The sequence below is a fragment of the Periplaneta americana genome, chromosome 6 (assembly GCF_040183065.1).
Source record: "Periplaneta americana isolate PAMFEO1 chromosome 6, P.americana_PAMFEO1_priV1, whole genome shotgun sequence".
NCBI classification, from domain to species: domain Eukaryota; kingdom Metazoa; phylum Arthropoda; class Insecta; order Blattodea; family Blattidae; genus Periplaneta; species Periplaneta americana.
The window spans coordinates 100,070,109-100,083,956 of NC_091122.1; the positions used below are offsets into that span (position 1 = coordinate 100,070,109).

General features: G+C 35.4%; 1 protein-coding gene across 1 annotated transcript in view; it reads right to left on the reverse strand.

Moving 5' to 3' along the window:
* Nucleotides 1–13,848, reverse strand: part of LOC138701548 (scavenger receptor class B member 1-like) — a 432,218-nt gene that overhangs the window by 259,950 nt on the left and 158,420 nt on the right. The gene's annotated exons all lie outside the window — the stretch shown is intronic.

Genomic DNA, 13,848 nt, shown 5'->3' on the forward strand with positions numbered 1-13,848 from the left:
TCTTTCTCCCCAAAAAAGTTGAAAATGTCGAAGTAAACACTTTTGGAAGCATAAATATATAATGTTTTCTAAGTTGCTTAGAGCAAAACAATTTTTTTCATTCGTCGCTACAGAGCGTTGCCCTTGGTATACCAGTGTGCTTATTATGACTAATGAAGCAATGGTAGAATGCAGGCATACCCCGCGAAAAGCTACCAGCTAATACTGTCTTTGTCCACCACAAATTTCACCCATCGGAGTTCAAAACTGGGTTACCAGCGTGGAAAGTCGACGCTCTAGCTGTTGCCTAGCAGTGCGTCATAAACCAAATCAGAAACAATGTGTAGTAATTATATGAACATGCATGAACGTGCCAGAATTCATTAAGCTGCATGTAATTGAAGGGTTCAAAACCATAGTGGGCCAAGCGCCATTTACTAAAACCGTAGAAAACAAGGGTTAAAATGAAGTTATTACCATAATTTAATGGAAACATATAGCAAGTTATATACAGTATACACATTAAAACTGAATTATATGTCAATCTTCATTAAACTATGGTATTCACTTAACTTTAACCCTTGCTTTCTCCGTTTTTAATAAATGGCGCTTGGCCCACTATGGCTCTGAACCCTCCAATTACCGGTAGCTATAATTTCATTATCTTTTGGTTTTTGAATGATAAATTAAACATATTAGTTATTAAGTAAAAAAGTAAAGGTATCCCCGTTACATGCCATTAAGGCACATGGGAAGCATAGAGGTAGAGCCCTATGCTTTCTTGATCTCGGCACTAGTTCAGTTATAAATTCAGATATGAAGTTTATAATTTTTGGGTTTATACACTTTGATATAATGCAATAACTGTGCTAACATTTTGAATTCTTTTTATTGTCAACTTCATTATGTACCGGTACCCTACAAGTGCTATAGCCTATCAATTTTTTTATGATTAAGGGGATTCCATTTTCTCTAAACAAAACCGAAACATCTATATGAAATACTGGTAAAGGGAAGAAAATGATAATATGATTAAGGAAGCTGTTGCATTATTAATTCAAAGCAAATGGATTAACCTATGAAAGTTATTACCATTTTTATTGGACCAATGACAAAATAAGGTCAAAGTGTTCCTTTCTATTTTTTTTTTTACCTTCCAAAGTATTAAATACTATACTGCATTTTGAAGAGCTGCCAATTTAAACAGCTTGTATGTATTTATGTATATATGTGATTTATCGACATTTTCCTAAGTTTTGCTAAAATACTTGCTTAGTGATTCTGTTTTACGAAACAAAAAAGAAACTGTGACTCTTCCAGGAAATTAGGAACGCATGAGATTCCTCTCATCATAAGATCTTCTATAACGTAGTAGCTATTTTGTAATGTTTTGGTAGCAACAAAATGGGGTCAGGTCTATCAAAGCGGCTTCACTCCGTCTAACAGGATTAAGCAGCTTTTGTCTACTCTATGTCTTCTATGCTCGTTGGTTGTTCCTGAGATAATAAAAAGCAGAACTGTTGGCTGTGGTCTGCGTGTTTCATGTCTTACTTCGAGGTCGCAATTTTACATTCTCGCTCTTTTTTTTTTTTTTTTTTGCATTACTTAGGATAAGGATGTTTTTACATAGATGGCTGGCAACAATTTTGTGTGGTGCTACGTGACGGTTAGCTACTGAACAAGTCAGGGGCTCTGCACCAGTTTCAGTTACGCATGACGTCAGAGGTCGATCTTCCGAATGAACGAAAACTACACATAAACCTTGAACCGCAGTGGTTGAGAGATTAATGTAAAACGGCGACGTAATATATATCACTTCGAGGAAGTAAAATGAATATGAATTATATCGGAAAAAATCTTAACAAAATAAGAAGTGTAAAGGAATTTAAAAAAATTAATTATTATGCAAGCAGTTTAATTTCAAAACATCCGTGAGAAATCTGAAACCATGATATTCTATAAAAAAAAGGAAAACAAAATACACTGCTCCGCCGATTTAGGGCCTACTACAATGCGTTTGAGTCTAAAGAAAGCAGAAAAAAAGCACAACATGATCTGTTGTTGTGACGAGAATCCAAGCCCCGCGTTCCGATAAGGCATCATGTCAGAAAAAGTTAACGCCTAAGTGTTTTTGACAACGGTGTAAATATTAAGTACTATCTAAAAGCGCCCTGCGTTGCCCGGATATTCGTTTTTGTTTCAGACTTAAGGAGATGTCGGCAACTGAATATAAGAAAACCTAAAACGAATTATTGTCTTTACTAAGCTTTCCTCGTCCCTAAAGATGAATCTTTACACAGCGTCACTTATTTGAATTAATGACCTTCTTAGCCAAAACGCCTGCCAAGATTAACGCAATTTAAAACAGCTGAAGATCAGGCACCGAACAGAAAAGATATCATGTACCTTATTGTTTTTGTTTTTAATTAGCTTTGTCTTGTAATTTAGCTAAACAAAAACATCCCCTCGGTCCCTTTACATCCGTTTAGCATAGACTCAATTTTATACATTGAACGGAAGTTGTGCTGATACAAATTTAATGTAATTTCCCGTCTTTGTGTGCTTTCGCTTGACGTTTAAAGACAAATTACGATAAACAGGGAATTCTCTTTTTCCCAGTCTGAACTCATTTGGGTATCATGGTGAGTTAAAATTTACCTATTTATCGGTAGTCTAAAAAAATCAATATATAAATAAAAAATATATATAAATATATATAATAGGACTGGAGAATTTTGTACCCCTTCTCCGCTTTACGCCCGCTTATGTCATTACTCAGGTTTTTAAGCATGACTTGAAAAATGACGTTTTACAAATACCCGTACATAATACTGAATATTAATTATGTCTTTTTTTACGTACAGAATTCAGTGTAATCTCGCAATAAATCATTTTTGGACTTTAAGAATATTATTTTGAGAGAAGCTTAATTTAAAAATTAACAGATTGTTCTTTTCAGTAGGCTTAACATATATATTATTGTACATTCACGACACGATAATACAGATATAATTTAGCGATAACACATATTCGGACATGTTCAACAATATTTTGAAACACATACATTTAGAATTAATACACTTATTTTCAGTGAGCTTACGTGCGTACATTCACATAACTGTATGGTAACTTTGTTTCAGACAACACAAATAAAATACTACGGATATATTATTTGTGTAGTAAAATCCTCTTTATGTCGGATTAAAATAAAGTAAAGTATCTAAAATAACTCAAATAAATTATCAAGATAAAAAAAATGAGTTGACTTCAGGTTTGAACCTGGATTCCTCTACACCACTGCATTTGTCTTTACCACTATGCTACAGACAGCTATGAAGCAAAATGGTTGAATTTACGTGTTATGAATACTTTCATGTTTGTTGCCTATTATGTTAGAGTTTGAATTCTTAAATATTAAACACAAATGTGTTTCATGCCATATTATATTTTATATTCATGTCACATTACACATTCAATTAAGAGATAAATACATAAATTATGGTTTATTTAACGACGCTCGCAACTGCTGAGGTTATATCAGCGTCGCGTCGCAGGTGTGCAGGAATTTTGTCCCGTAGGAGTTATTTTACATGCCAGTAAATCTACTGACATGAGCCTGTCGAATTTAAGCACACTTAAAAGCCATCGACCTGGGCCAGGATCGAACCCACAACCTCGAGCACAGAAGGTCAGTGCTATATCGACTGCGCTACCCAGGCCAACTCAATCAAGAGATCGTCCCTCATTTACGTAATTTTAATTAATTGTTTTTTTTTATTTTATATTTCAGTAACAATATGGCTGCATTTACAACGGAGGAAGAGGTGATGGAATGACGTCAATAAAAGCCAATTGACTGTAGACTAGGCCATTTTAACCCCTTTACTCCCCCTGTTCCCAAATGGGAACATGCATTATTTACGGCGTAAATGATTTGAGAGGACCAATAATCATCTTATTTTGTTTCTTATGTGTCAATAAGTAGGAATATATAAGAAACACCAACATTTTTAATAAAAAATGATTTGGGCAATTCTGAAATATTTATATTCCAATCATTGAAAGTGTCTTGGGATCAAAAGGGTTAATTTGATATATGCCGTATTTAGTTTCCAATTTTTACTATTTTCAATAATTTAACGTCCACCTGTCCAATTTTAATGTAACCAATGTTCTTCTCCTAGTTATGAAGGTTAAATATGCAAACTTTTTCAAACATCGGTCAAAGCGTGTAGATTTGTATAGAGTACACACATACATAAGCTACATAAATAAATAAAAACATACATACATACATACATGCACACGCACACATACATACATAGCCACATTGACTTTTATATATAAGGTATTGCTAGAGAGTTTAAGATACTATTTATTTACTTGTTTATTTATGTAAATATTTATTCATTTATCTATTATTTTTTCATTCACTCACTTATTTACTTTTGCACTATATATATATATATATATATTTATTGTGACGCCCACGTGAGATTCGATCTCACGACCGACGGAGGAGAGGCTAAGTCGGCCTTGTTTTGGGCGGGTTGCGCGCGCATTTGCCTCCTGGGGCTTGGCTACGCGCGGTGAAGGAGGGGAGCAGCAGCGTGCGAGATGATTCGAGAATGGACACACGCGTCGAAATATCGCGAACTATCCAGAACTCGTACTTTCTCGCAACGATAGTTTAGCTATAAAAGAAGAAACGTGAGCGAACTTGAGCAGTTTTTCAGTTTATTCAGCCATTCAGTGAGTAAGCCAGTGAACAGAGCAAGCCAGCCAGTCTTGTGTACCGGAGTTCGACTTGAGTGTGCGTCCGCAACTGTGACAGCATCCGAAGGCCTGAGTTCGAGTGCAGTGGACCGCAGTTGGAGGGACCTGAGTTCGAGTGCAGTGGACCGCAGTTGGAGGGACCTGAGTTCGAGTACAGTGGACTGTCTCTGAAGGTCTGTGGTTCGAGATACTGTGAACTCGAGTGACTGAGCTAGAAGAACTGTGAACTGAGAACTGACAGTTCTGTGTTGTAAATAGTGCTTTGTAAATATTAGTTAAGATTAACAGTTCATTGTTGTTCGTAATAGTCCAAGTAAATTGTCATTGTCGTCAGTGGAGTGCACTAACGAATACTGTGTTACTGTGTGGAGAGCAAATCCTATTGTTGAGATAATAAAATTACATTGTTGTTAGTAATAAAACGTTACAATATATATATATATATATATATATATATATATATATGTATATATATATATATATATATATATATATATATATTGCATTTTATAGAGATATATTCTAGGAAATAAAATTAATTTGTATTAACGCTGTATCAGATTCAATTTTTGTATTGAATTAACAACTCTTAAATAGCTATTTCCGTTTGATAGATGTTTACCTGTCCATAATATTCCTCCACTTTCATGCTCTAACGCTTGCCGATTGCAGGGCCGTATTCATAGACATTCTTAGCGCGGGCTTCCTGTGGATGATCAGCGAACTAACGTTTTTCGTATTCATAAACCAGTGTTAGATATATGATATGATACGAATCCCGTACAAGTAACCAGTTGATAGCCGGGGCTAGTTTAGCACGCTCGTACCGCGATCTAGCGAAATGTCTATGAATAGCACCCTAAATCTAAGTAGGTGAATATCAACTTTCTCCTATATCAACGGAGCAGTGTAGACAAAAGATTAAATTACAAGATGTAATAAAATAATATGTATTACACTTTAATTATCTAACCATAATATATTACTTATTTGACTATATTAATCGTTTATTTATTGTCGCCCTATCAACTGCTCTAGTGGCGGCAGATTTAGTAATAGTGAGAAGGTGTTTTGACAATATAAACTCGAGGATTATATGACTTTTCTTTACAGTCGGAGAAATCCTTGGAAAGAACTTAATCACGATTAGTCCAAACAGGGCTCGAACTCATACTTACGCCTCACTTGACTATGACGACGACGGTATATAGGAAAAGAAATAGCAAACTTTCAGGGTGTCTGCGGACATTAAAGTGAACATTAAACAAGAAAGGACTTGGCATGGCTTGGCCGGACCCCAGACAGGTCCTTGCATTTAGGCTTGTTTTCGCCCTTGTGCATCTATATACTCGATGATTGTCTAAGTCGACAGGAGGCTGGGGGCCTTCGTAAATTCTATGCTGACCGATGGACCAACTTGTCTCAGCCCTGACAGAGATAGGTCTCATTCTCAAAGGAATATCTGATTAGCCCCAGAGCACAGAGCTTCATGCTCTTCCTTATCAGCATCGGACACCCGTGCTACCATCAAGACTTCACCCCTGCTTCTTAATTTTAACTACGATAGGTGATAAGAGGGGAAGGTGGATGTGTTAGTAAAATGATAGAGGGAAACGGGGCTATCTTGAGAAAAATCCTTCTGCAATGTTTGCTTTGTTCACTACAAATTTCATTACGACTCGGCCGGAGATCCAACCCAGGCCATCTGGATGGAAGACCAGCGCACTAGAGCTTACGCCAAAGACGAGGCAAAATGAAGAAAAGGACTTAAGAAACTCAATAAAGAATTTACAGACCTATCAGATGCAATATTATTATATGATTTAAGGTCCTGGATATTAAAAATAATAATTTCATGTACATAATAAGTAGGGTCGTGACATCGGTATATTTGTATTAGTTTGAGGCCTATTAAAGGTGAATACACAACGCCAGACAGACTGTAATCGACGTGTTGCAAGTAGGTCTACAGGCAGCGGAAGCAAATTTGACACATGCCTAAGCAAGCACGTTCCATGTTTTGTACTCGTATACGATTGTATATAAGGGTTAATATCGGAAAGGCCTAAAATGCTAGTAAGGTTGAGAATAATATTGTTGGAAATCATACTTAAAATGTCATAAATGTGGTAAAACATAAGTGTGAAAAGATTTTTTTTAACAGTTAAAGTTTTGCATTACAGTTTTAGAAAGCCGAAAACGTATATGGCGTACAATTTTGCTTTCCCTATATTTAACTATTACATTAATTTATTTATCACATCTATTCCGTGTCTTACTTTTCTTGCATGTTGTTTGCTTGGTTTCGGTTCCTGCTGCAATAAACAGCAACATTCATTTTCAAAGTTTCAAATGAAAATGACCGCCGAGTGTCGAAGTATAACTTTGTATGCGGAAAAACTGCGTTCAACATCGCCTGAAACCAAGGCCGCATATGTAAAATATTTCACATCATTCATTTCTAAATCAAGTTGATAACAATCGCACTTGTCATTTGACAAAACTCTTGCAATTTTGCATAACGAATTGAAACCACCGTTTTTTTATTACTGTGTTCATTTTGGCACACACCTTATTGCTTATATCATCTTACAAATCATTCACTTTTGAGATGAGATTATTTACTAGCTATAGAAATTTCCTCCACCAATTTCACACCAGTCTTTTCGAGACATTCTATTGTAGAGGGGATAAATCCAAAATTAGATGAAGTACTATATTCACACTCTTTTTTAATATTTGGGTCACCAAGAAGAGTTTCGGCATTACATATGGAAACTGCATCGTTTCCGTCAAACATCTGTATGACTCCTTTTACCTTTAGGGTATATACAATGATTGTATTGTCTTGATTTTACAATACGCAATAGGCTAATCGTATACAAAACACGGATAGTGCTTGCACAGGCGTGTGTGAAATTCGCTTCCGCTGCATGTACTTGAAATACGTCCGACGTCGTGTGTTCACCTTCAATCGACCTCACCCTAATGCAAATATACCGATGTCACGGCCCTCATTATCGCTATAACTATCGCATTCATTATCATTATCATATCAGTAACATGAAATGCTGCCAGGAAGTCAAAAGGAGGATAGCAATGGCCAAGGAAGCTTTTACTAGAAAAAGGAGCATCATCTACGGACATTCTATGGAAAAGGAACCAAGGAAGATACTAGTGAAGTGCTTTGTGTGGAGTATGGCATTGTATGGGGCAGAATTTTGCGACGAAGTGAAGAGAAGCGAATGGAAGCATTTGAAATGGGCAATGGAGAAGAATGGAACGTGTGAAGTGAACAGAGTAAGAAATGAAGTTGTGTTGGAAAGAATGAGTGAAGAAAGAATGATAAAACTGATCAGGAAGAAGAAAAGGAATTGGTTTGGTCACTGGTTGAGAAGAAACTCCATACTGAAGGATGCCCTGGAAGGAATGGTGAAAGGGAGAAGAGTTCGGGTCAGAAGAAGATATCAGATGAGAGACGACATTAAGATATAAGGATCATACGCGGAGACAAAAAGGAAGGCATAAAATAGGAAAGACTGGAGAAAGCTGGATTTGAAGTGAAAGACCTGCATTTGGGCAGAACACTGAATGAACCATTATTATCATTATTATTATTATTATTATTACTGCTACTGCTGTTTTTCAACAAACAGATACAATTGTGTTAAATTATGCAACATTGTACTCGGAGGAGGGGGACAAGAAGTAAAACAGCAGCAGCGCCGTCTGAGCCTGCTAAGTTACGCCTAAAATTTTCTTCTCTCGAGTAGCGCTCGGAGCAAACACCGCACCTCACCTCACCACACCTCTGGACCAGTCTAACCTACGAGTTTTTTTTTTTTTTTTTTTCTTTTGAAAATTTGTTTTTGTTTCGTACAAAACTTGATTGTCTCTGAATGGCTGTCAAGTCTGATGTCGCAATGGATAAGGCTCAGATTTTACGCTGTTTGGATGCCATGGTGGTTGGCTAAAATCTCGCCTAGAACTTGATGCTTATAAGTTGTCAGTGCGGTGTCGTGTCTTTTTTATTTGAGGTCAGGCGTCGTGCTGATACCACGCCACTGTCCACTTGCCTCTCATTTCAGATTGAATGATGTAATGTAAACTTGGTTTCAGCAAAAGTAGTAGTGCCAAGAAAGATACAATTAATAAAAAGAGAGAGAAAGAGATAGAGAGAAAGCAAAAATTAACAAAACAAGAAAGAATAAATAAAGGAGAGAAAAGCGAAAGGAAAAATATATTAATAAAAGGGGGGAAAAAAAAGAAAGAAAGAATGAATGAAAAAAGAAGGCGGGAAATAAGAAAGCGAAATGATAGGCGGAAAGAAAGGAAAAAGAAAAATATACTGAAAGGAGAAAGGAAAGAAAAAGAAAAGGAAGAAAAACAAACAGTAGGAAGAAAAGAAAAAGAAAAAATAAAGAAGAAAAAGAAAAGTGAAAAGAAATTAGGAAGGAAAAGTGAAAAGGAATAAAACAGAAGAAAAAATAAAGAGGAAAGAAAAAGGAAAAGGGAAGGAAAGGAAAAGGAAGGCAAGGAAAAAAGGAAAGGAAAGGAAAAAGGAAGGGAAGGAAAAGAAAAGGAAAAAATAAAAGAAAGGAAAAGGAAAGGAAAAACGGAAAGAATGGAAAAGGAAAGGAAAAAAAAGGAAAAAAAGGAAAAGGGAAGGAAAAGGAAAGAAAGGATAAAATAGAAGGGATAAAGGAAAGAAGAATTAAGAAATAGATTAAAACATAAAGGAAAACGGAAAAGAGAAATGAGAGGAAAGGAAATGAAATAAAGAAGAAGAAAGAAAAACAAAAGAACGAAAACTTTTTGAATATGATTTCGTTTTACAATTTTGTAATTTATTCTTACTTTATATAATTAGTAGACCTACATGATTTTTAATGTTTATTCTAAGTAACGCTAGTTGCTTGTTGAATAATACTCGTCGCTTATTCACTTGCAAGTAGATTAAGCAACACTCGACAGATTGCAGAACGCGTACCCTTGGACATTGTTAGCGAAACCCAAGTTATAACCGACACATCTTTGTATGAATAAAATTATTCATGATGGATCAAGGACTAAAGAAATACGTAGAAAGAAATTGAAAGGAAACAATAAATTAAACTGGAAGGCAAAAGCAAGTCAGCTTCATCTCCACTTTCGTAGTCTTTCAGTGCAATAAGATGCTTTTTCTTAGGTTTCCCCCCCCCCCAAGTTTAACATCCATGCGGTTACCTAGCGTCTGAATGAGATGAAGGTGATAATGCTAGCGAGATGAATCCAGGATCGAGCACTGAAAGTTAACCAGCATTTGCTCTTAATGGGTTGAAGGAAAACCCCGGAAAAACCTCAACCAGAATTTGAACCCGGGCCGGGTAGTTTCACGATAAGACGTGCTAGCTGTCACTCTACAGCGGTGGACGTTTTGTTGGTGTAGCATCTAGCGGAGACTTTTTGAACTTCGTGTTGCACTAAAAATGTTCTATTTTCTCATTAATTGTACCTCGAACAAAGAAAATAAAGAAGAAGAAGAGAAAATATATTAAGGAATAGAAGAAAATTAAGTAAACGAAAATAAAGAAGGGAAATGGGAAAAAAAGGAATAAGAAGGAAAATACAATAGAAGAGCTTTTTTTTCAAAGCTGAACATGTCCAAAAATTACGAAATTGTGTTCTAAATCGATTATGGTAGATCTATCTGTCATTTAACTAGATGTAAATTTATTTTTCAAAGAAAGCGAATATATCCCATCGAAACAGCATTGTGAATATTGATTTTTGCATCAAAGCTGAACATGTCCATCCAGCTCATTTCTTCCAGATATTTTTTCTCAAAACTGAACATCTCCAGTAATTACTATATTGTTCAATAGACTTTTTCAAAGCAAAATATACATGTCCAACTTAGTTCTAGCATTTTTTTTAATTTCACGCTATTTTAAACTCTTGCCAATGACCGATCAAGGTCATTTTAAAGAATTTGAACCTTCTAACAATGGGCTACAAAAATTTAATTATTTCAGCAGTCTACGGCAACGCGTTTCTGCGAATTTCAGTCAGCTTGCAATACATTGTGAAGTGTTGCTCTTATCGAAACTATTATAAAATATGTTTCTGTCGGAGAAACGAGCAGTGGATCAAGAAAAAGGGAAGATCAAAATCTTTGGCAGCACAGAAGAGAAAAAAATGAGAATTACAGCAATCCTAATCCTCAACAATTCAGTTAAAACAGAAACCGAAACTATGCTCGCACAACAGTAAGACTTCCAGATGCAATGTAGTAACATTAAGTGATCTGATGAAGAACAGGTATAAATTATACTCAGCTCAGGGGAAAACATGCCCAAGACGCAGCTCTTCTGCATTTTATAATCATGTGACCCACAGAGGGAGTGACCAAGGAATGAAACAAAACGAAAAACTGTGAATGTTAATTAAATATGTTTTACGTTCTACTGCACATGGAATGGTTGGTGTTTGTGAGGACTTCTTTTGTTTCGGAAGAATGTCAGTATAAAGTATTCAATGTGTAATATCATTCGTTAACACGAATTATTAATAATTAATAATAATAATAATAATAATAATAATAATAATAATAATAAGAGTATGATGAAGAAGAGTGATTTGTGAGTGTCTGGTAGATGATTATGGTTTAATATCTAAAATAATAGCCTGGTAACTGAACTCTTACTTAATTTTGTGAAAGAATTATCAATACAAAGTGTTCAATGTGTAAAATCATCAATTAATACGAATTATTATTAATAATTAATAATAAATAATTATATTACGTTCAAATTTTATTTCTAGCAAGACTGAACATATCCATATTTTTGTAGCAAAGGTGAACATATCCAAATGTTTTCTTGCAATTACTGAAGTACCGTTGAACTCGGTCCTCTTAAATTGATGTAACATCATATATATATATATATATATATATATATATATATATGTGTGTGTGTGTGTGTGTGTGTGTGTGTGTGTGTGTGTGTGTGTGTGTGTTCTGTATATACATTTATTATGTAAAATAAAAAATCAAAATATTTCTTTGTTTCAGAAGATACAAGTTTTTAGCTTCTCCTGAAAAATTTTGTCAAGTGGACATGTACAGTTTTGAAGAAAAACTCTTCTAGTTTCAAGAATATCTCGAAACGGGTAAAAAAAAAACAATTGTTCAGTGTATATGAAGAGAAACCTTCTGAACGGAACTCTCCAATGAGTGTACGGAATGCTATGCACGTAAATTGTGAACTGAGCTGGTCGGAAAGTTGATTCGAGTTCCAAGGAACAAAGAAAACTGGTAGTCAGTCACTGGAATATAGACGTCTTCCATCACAGAGGTTCAAGCGTTGTAGATGTTGCGAGTCTCTTCAGCAAGCGCTCATAACCAGTCTGGTATAACCTACGACAAGATGGAACACAATAACTTTTCCATAGTGACGACATTATAACCTAATAGATTGTTCCTTGCGACATTCACTGTCCTTTACTTTCCCCTCTAAGGTCATTCGACTTGCTTTACGCACCGCAAAACATTGAAATGATTATCAGTTCCAAGCCAGGGAATTCCAAAGAATATAAGTTTACAATGTGGTGAGATTCTTTTTTTTAAGCTTTCAAGGCTGTTCTCCAGAAATACTGATGGATATCATCAGAGTGTGGAAATATTAACGGATGACTAGACCTATATAAAAGCTCTTAATTGTCTAATGTTGCGTTAAGATCACAATTTTTTTTATCATTAACAATCAACAACAAAACACAGTCCGTAAGTTTGACGATTCTTTAGTTCTCGAATCGGAAATTTGAGGAGGATATGTAAATTCAGTAGAAGCAATCTTAGCAAGAAATATCATACAGAGACTCATATGCTTGGAAATTATTGCTAGAGTTTTTGCAAAAAAAAAAAAAAAAAAAGTGTCAGAAGTAATAATATCTTACAGAATGCCGAAAAAATCGACGAAGACAGACTGTAATTTCAGACGCAAGTAGAAAGAACGGATAAATTTCATTACAGACTATAGATGTAAATATAATTTAAAATCGGTAAAAAGTATGAAATAAAAGTGACAGGAAATTTGAGGGAAAATCCTGTAATTACGTGGTACTGATATTGTCTATACAGAAATTAGGATAAATAATATATATTTTGCTGCAAGATTTAACTGTGTCCAACGAACGATATGAAATAAACTATGAGTAACATTCGATCATAGATTGATATTTGATAGCCGTTCCAATCAGGGTTTAATAATAATTGGTCTTCTAATCAATTCTAAAAGAATATTTATATTTAATTCAATTATTTCTTTAATAGAAACCCTAGTTAGGTAGGCTAGCATTGAAAAATTTATTGGAAATGCAACAAACAATTTAGGCTACAACACAAATTAAATTTTATATAGAATATAAATGATGATTAATTATGCAAATCGATGACTTCAGTGCAGTGGAGGATATCATCTCCAGGTGCTGTCAGGAACTTTCAATTTTCGGAAGACTTCTAAGGACTCCCGTGTAATTGTGCCTCTAGCCCCAATCACAATTCCTATAACGTCCCATGTCTTGATGTTCTATTTTGTCCCCAAATCACTGCAGCATGGCAGATAAATTGCACGTTTTTCTTTGCAGGTTTCTCTAGGTTGTTTCTCGCTGTTCTCAAAACGGACTGTGGGATCGGGAATGAGTCCACAATTTCTTTTCGGTCTATAACAATATCTGCTCTTCGAGTTGAACCGTCAGCAGAAAGGCACCCAATTTCCTCGTACACCTCATACTTACAAGCCCAGCGAAGTTCATTGGCAATATATTGAGCGAATTTTATTATGACGGTCAATTCTCAGTAATTCTTTCTTCCGGCAAAAAGCCAGTACATGGGCTAAGGTTTCTTGCTCATCGCATCTTCTGCAATGGGCAGTACCAAGGCTTCTGCCTGGAAGGGTTCCGACTAGAATAACGTTGCAGCTCATTTTGATCGCTTCAGTCCATTGGCTGCAGGAGAGATCCTTCTTGTTGGAAATCCATGCATTCCCTTTCTTCCAGTGGAAATAAAATATGACACCTTTCCCTTTTCCAGAAAGTTCACTCCATTTGTTA